The 7036-nt window shown below is 43.1% G+C and overlaps 2 pseudogenes; both read right to left on the bottom strand.

The window, feature by feature from the left end:
• Window positions 1-2557: 2557 nt before the first annotated feature.
• LOC103597062 lies at window positions 2558-4074 on the bottom strand (annotated as a pseudogene).
• A 385-nt stretch (window positions 4075-4459) lies between these two features.
• Window positions 4460-5967, bottom strand: LOC103597063 (annotated as a pseudogene).
• Between the last annotated feature and the right edge of the window lie 1069 nt (window positions 5968-7036).

Consider the following 7036-nt stretch of genomic DNA (forward strand, 5'->3'; position numbering starts at 1 on the left):
TTAAGAATTATGAAGATTTACAGACATTTAATCAAGTGAATTATTTTAATTCATTAAGACCCTTCTATGTCCCTGAACTATGTTCCACTAACTTGAAGACATGCTACAGTAAACACATATTCGGTTTCTTCAGTCTTGGCTATATCTTATACAAAGGTGAAACCAAGAAACAATAAATTAGCATCATAATTGTCTACGGTTGAAACTATGATATCCAATATAAATAAATTATTCAAAAGCCAGAAACATGAAAAAATTAAGGGACTAGGAGATACTTTTATTCATTTTTTTACAGTTTCTACAAGTGATTGTGCTGCTGATAATCTCAAAAAATTAAAGTCTAAGTGAGATTCCCATTTTTGATTTTAGTGTCTCACGGCATACAATAATTAAGTACCGTTAAAAATAATTACGGGCCGGCCCGGTGGCGCACTGCACTAGTGCACTGCTTGGGAAGCGCGGCGGTGCTCCCGCCCGAGGGTTCGGATCCCACATGCAGACCGGTTCCCGCTCACTGGCTGAGCGAGGCGCGGGGGCAACACCGAGGCTTGCGATCCCGTTGCCGGTCCCGGTCCGGTACGGGGGCAACACTGAGGGTTGCGATCCGTTGCCAGACACGGAAAAAGACAAAAAAAAAAAAATTAAAGTCTAAGTGAGATTCCCGTTTTTGATTTTAGTGTCTCACGGCATACAATAATTAAGTACTGTTAAAAATAATTACCAATCAGAAAAATAACATTAAGGAAATTACTGCTTTTGCCATTTTGTAATATCACAGTTCCTCCCACCCCCCAGAACCTAAAGAATGTAAACACTATATTTTATTTGACTTTAAAGTATTAATACTTTATTTTAAACAAATGTTGATCTACATCTGCACAGCTACCTTTTAGAATTGTGAAATAAGGCAAGACGCTCATATCTGTGATGTCACATGTCAGTAACACTTATAGTGTCATTTGGAGAGTTAGCAATTCTCTTTCATCCGTTATTTGTTCTACAGCCAACTTTGGTCTATGACTCAGAAAGGTTGTATCACTCTCTTCCTTTCCCCTTTGGGGAAGATTGAATTACTTTAGTGTCTTTCCAGGCTATATTTAAAAATCACTGTTTCTTTTTTTTTTTTATTTTTTTTTATTTTGTCAATATACAATGTAGTTGATTATTGTGTCCCATCACCAAAACAAAAATCACTGTTTCTATCCCAAGTTTAGGTAGGGGACATTCAATTGCAAAAAGAATGCACCTTGAGTCCATCGATTTATCAGCTGATTTTTTCTTTTCTTTTTGTGTAGCTTAACATGCTTCGATTTTGTCTTCAACTACATTTGAAACCCCAGCAAAATATGTTTAATGTTTTACTTTTAAATGAACTACAAACTGTGATGACTAAAAAGACGAATGTTTCCTAATAAGCCTATTGGCCAGAAATTTTTATGAAATCCAACAATGCTAAGGCCACATTTCAGCAGCATTAGCAGAAATTAGGTTTAACTTGCTTTAGCTATCAAGCACTTGCTTTAAAAGTTTGTAGTCATTTCCCTTAATATTAATTAATGTCTACATAAGATAGAAGAGGGATACTGCCTGCTTTTCTTTTTAACATCATGAATGCGTGACAAAACAAACTTCAGAACATATTTAAAATGGTGAGCTAACTCATTAGCTGTTTGCAGGTCTAAGACACAGACATTCGAAATTAGGCTTTTCATGATTTGGTGGAGCTACTACTGAGTGTGGCTGAACACAGGTCCTTAGTTCAGATTCTGTGATCCCAGGGCAGAAGGTACGGTGCCCTTCAAAGTAAGAGGAAAGGGCTATTGCAGGTACAGCTGATGTATTCTTGAGAATGTTTCAGTTCAGCTTTACGATGGAGGAATTCTGTAAGTTTGAATCTCCCACTTTGTAAGCCTAATTAATAACACAGATTGGTTCCTAAATTTCTTCATAGTGGAGATCAGTTTAAATATATAAGAAATGTTCTGTCCATTTTTCTTCTTTTTTTTTTCCCCTTTTTTTCTTTTTTCATGTCCGGCAACAGATCGCAACCCTCAGTGTCGCGCCCGTACCGGACCGGGACCGGCAACGGGATCGCAACCCTCAGTGCTGCACCCGCACCTCGCTCAGCCAGTGAGCAGGAACTGGTCTGTATGTGGGATCCGAACCCTCGGCGGGAGCGCCGCTGCACTCCAAAGCGGCGCACTGTAGCAGTGCGCCACCGGGCCGGCCCCCATCCATCCATGGGTTCAATCCACTCCATTACAATGTCTTTTATATGGAACCCTTTGGGGATGTGAAGCCTTTGATTCACAGTTTGCAATACAAATACCCTGATACATCATTTATTTGCTATTAAGTATTTGATTATTGTGCCTTTCTAAATTCAATATCTTTAGACCAAGTTCCTTTCTAAATTCAATATCTTTAAACCAAGTTTTTAATTAGTGTTGCTTGGAGCCGTTCAGTGTAATTTTTTTTTCTTCCTGTTCTTCTTCCCTCTCCCCCTCCCCACCAAATCTCTTTTTGTTTTGAAAGCCGAGCTCCCAGGTGTTGTAACTTATGCTCTTTTTGCATGCAACATTTCAGTGAGAAGGTTATTATAGGGCACATCGCCGTTCAGGTGCTTGTAGTAGAGGTATTCTTCAGCCTGCATGCTGATGGCCCAGATTTCGGGTAGTCGAAGAAGTAGCTGCCCAAATTTCTCCGTTTGCTGTGGGTAGTTGCACATTGTGTAGTCCAGCAGGGCAGCATTAACTTGTTCTTGGACACCTTCTACCAGCTGAAAATTCCCAAGGTTTTTGACATCTAAACTAAAGAGCACCAGGAATTTCAGACACACAAACTCTCGTTGATCAAACTGTAAAGAGCGATTTTTTACCACTAACTCCTGTGCGTGACTCATAAGATTGCTGAGAGTGGCCCCAGCTTGTGATGCTATTATGGAATAGTCCACTTGTTGCCCAGTAACCAGGAAGATTGATCCCTCCTTTCCATGTACCACTTGTCGGTAAATGTGGTCAAGGATTAAGAGCTCACTCCAGCAGTTCTGAAGCAGCTTCATTTGGTCATCAACCTTCAGTTTTCTGAAGAAGATACTACTCCTGGCCCATTCAACAATGGAGAAGAGGGTTTGATCCACCATTTTGCACATAAGCCCAAATGTGCTCAACTTTTCGTGCTTGCTTCGGTTAGCCTGCTCTTGCTGCAAATAGGCCCTGATTTTGGCCTGGACTTGAGGTTCATTTGGCTCACACTTCAAAAGTTCCAATATCAGATGTGGAATGCTTGCTGGGGAGCTTGTCTGGTAACTATCCATATAGGAATAGCCCATTATTGACTCAGGCGAGCTGGTGTAGGGGTCTGGGTACTCAGATTTGATGGCCCGGCTAGGAAAGTGGCGGTATGTTGAGTAACTTTGCAGGCTGCCATGAGGGGGCAGTGTCATGCTAATGGGGGAAGTTACAAAGGGACTTCTGTCATAGTCTGTAGGAGGCAAGGCAGCATGGTTCAGAGGTAGGCCTTTCTTCTGTCACAGTCTGTAGGAGGCAAGGCAGCATGGTTCAGAGGTAGGCCTTTGGAGGCAGAATGGATGTTCTGAATTGCAGAGGAGATGGTCAGGTCAGAGGGCATTGCTTAGGCATTGCCTGGATCATCTGAGACATGGCTTCTAGCTTAAGTCCATTTTCTCGGATGAGGGCTTTTTTTCTGTTGTTTCAGGGCCCTGTCCCTCTTGTACATTGGCCCAAACTTATTCCTCCCTCTGTGCATCTGGTCAGCCCTTACCGTTTCTAGCTTCATTCCAACACTTAGACATTTTTGAAATTGACAGTAAGGACAACGCTTTCTTTGGGTTTTGTCAATTCGGCAGTTCTGGTTTTCTATAAATGTGTACCTTTTATTATTTCGGACTGTTCGCTTAAAAAATCCCTTGCAGCTTTCAAAGGTGAGGAGCTCATAATGACACCCAGATACTTTATCTCCACAGACTGGACAAAGCTCTTCAAGATCTTCATCGTAGGAGTAATTCACCATTTTAAATTGAGACACTTGCATGTTTTCCGGCATCTGCCCCTGTTCCCCANGGAGCGCCACTGCGCTCCCAAGCGGCGCACTGTAGCAGTGCGCCACCGGGCCGGCCCCCATTTTTCTTCTGATATAGTGTTGGTATCCATCCATGGGTTCAATCCACTCCATTACAATGTCTTTTATATGGAACCCTTTGGGGATGTGAAGCCTTTGATTCACAGTTTGCAATACAAATACCCTGATACATCATTTATTTGCTATTAAGTATTTGATTATTGTGCCTTTCTAAATTCAATATCTTTAAACCAAGTTTTTAATTAGTGTTGCTTGGAGCCATTCAGTGTAATTATTTTTTCTTCCTGTTCTTCTTCCCTCTCCCCCTCCCCACCAAATCTCTTTTTGTTTTGAAAGCTGAGCTCCCAGATGTTGTAACTTATGCTCTTTTTGCATGCAACGTTTCAATGAGAAGGTTATTATAGGGCAGATCGCCATTCAGGTGCTTGTAGTAGAGGTGTTCTTCAGCCTGCATGCTGATGGCCCGGATTTCGGGTAGTCGAAGAAGTAGCTGCCCAAATTTCTCCATTTGCTGTGGGTAGTTGCACATTGTGTAGTCCAGCAGGGCAGCATTAACTTGTTCTTGGACACCTTCTACCAGCTGAAAATTCCCAAGGTTTTTTGACATCTAAACTAAAGAGCACCAGGAATTTCAGACACACAAACTCTCGTTGATCAAACTGTAAAGAGCGAAGTTTTACCACTAACTCCTGTGCATGACTCATAAGATTGCTGAGAGTGGCCCCAGCTTGTGATGCTATTATGGAATAGTCCACTTGTTGCCCAGTAACCAGGAAGATTGATCCTTCCTTTCCATGTACCACTTGCCGGTAAATGTGGTCGAGGATTAAGAGCTCACTCCAGCAGTTCTGAAGCAGCTTCATTTGGTCATCAACCTTCAGTTCTCTGAAGAAGATACTACTCCTGGCCCATTCAACAATGGAGAAGAGGGTTTGAGCCACCATTTTGCACATAAGCCCAAATGTGCTCAACTTTTCGTGCTTGCTTCAGTTAGCCTGCTCTTGCTGCAAATAGGCCATGATTTTGGCCTGGACTTGAGGTTCATTTGGTTCACACTTCAAAAGTTCCAATATCAGATGTGGAATGCTTGCTGGGGAGCTTGTCTGGTAACTATCCATATAGTAATAGCCCATTATTGACTCAGGCGAGCTGGTGTAGGGGTCTGGGTACTCAGATTTGATGGCCCGGCTAGGAAAGTGGCGGTATGTTGGGTAACTTTGCAGGCTGCCATGAGGGGGCAGTGTCATGCTAATGGGGGAAGTTACAAAGGGACTTCTGTCACAGTCTGTAGGAGGCAAGGCAGCATGGTTCAGAGGTAGGCCTTTGGAGGCAGAATGGATGTTCTGAATTGCAGAGGAGATGGTCAGGTCAGAGGGCATTGCTTGGATCACCTGAGACATGGCTTCTAGCTTAAGTCCATTTTCTCAGATGAGGGCTTTTTTCTGTTGTTTCAGGGCCCTGTCCCTCTTGTACATTGGCCCAAACTTATTCCTCCCTCCGTGCATCCTGGTCAGCCCTTACCGCTTCTAGCTTCATTCCAACACTTAGACATTTTTGAAATTGACAGTAAGGACAACGCTTTCTTTGGGTTTTGTCAATTCGGCAGTTCTGGTTTTCTATACATGTGTACCTTTTATTATTTTGGACTGTTCGCTTAAAAAATCCCTTGCAGCTTTCACAGGTGAGGAGGTCATAATGACACCCAGATACTTTATCTCCACAGACTGGACAAAGCTCTTCAAGATCTTCATCAAAGGAGTAATTCACCATTTTAAATTGAGACACTTGTATGTTTTCCGGCATCTGCCCCTGTTCCCCATGCGATCGAGCCAGTCCCAGGGCTTCCGTCTCCACTTTGGGCAGCATGACAAGGTGGCCGCGGGTGGGGATGAGGGGGTCCGTGTCGGTCCAGAAGCCCAGCACCTCCCTCTCCTGCCTCGATTACTCCTCTCGCGTGTCCGAGAGCAGCCCTTTCCATCCTTAAGGGTGTCAGTGCTGGGGAGAAAAGGGGGAAGACGAGGAGGAGAAGGGAGGTAAGTGGCACCAGGGTGGGGGTGGGGGTAGGGGGAAGGCTGCGATGAGGGGTGAAGACACCGAATGCAGACAAAGAGGTGTTTTTAATCAGTAAGGCAAATCTCTTAGGTACCTATGATCACTTTTTTGATGAGTTCAGAATGACTCTCACACTTTTATATTCACTCAGGCTGTAGTGAAATTAGCATACGTTGCTAATGACCTGAGGAGAGCTGTGAGGGACAGCTGTTCATTCTCTTTTACAGTTACAAACTTTATTCCTAGCCTGGCTTGTATGCTACTGGTTATAAAGAAGACTGGGAAACAAACAATAAATTCATCACTACCACTACTGGGATTCAAAGATGCATGAGACGTAGTTCTTATCCTCTTAGAGATCATAATCCAGTGAGTGAGAAGTAAATACAGAATTACAATATCGTGTGATAAGTTATATAATTAGACTGTATAGCAGGCATGGGAACACAGAGAAACAGATCTTTTTCTGATGGTGGGGTTGGGGTCAGGGAAAGCTACCGAGTGGGGGTAACCTAAGATGTGAATTCTGGAAGGGAAAGTAAGAGGAGAAGTAGGCAAAAGGTAGAGTAGGGAGACAAGAGAGTTGGAGGGGGATGTGAGGAGTGGCACAGTAGAGTCAGAATCATTATGTAATAAGGCTGAGATACAATTATGAACAACCATTGTGTATGAGGTCTGTAGTTCTCACACATCCTAATTTCAACCCATTCTATATGGTGAGGCAAAATATTATTCCTATTCATCAAATGCAAAAAGTAAGACCAGAAATTTTCAGTGAATTTTACTACATCTTTTTAGTTATAAAAGATTCAGCTAGGGCCAGCCCGGTGGCGCACTGCTATAGTGCGCCGATTGGGAAGCGCGGTGGCGCTCCCGCCGAGGG

The sequence above is a fragment of the Galeopterus variegatus genome, unplaced genomic scaffold, assembly GCF_000696425.1.
Source record: "Galeopterus variegatus unplaced genomic scaffold, G_variegatus-3.0.2 Scaffold2180, whole genome shotgun sequence".
Lineage (NCBI taxonomy): Eukaryota > Metazoa > Chordata > Mammalia > Dermoptera > Cynocephalidae > Galeopterus > Galeopterus variegatus.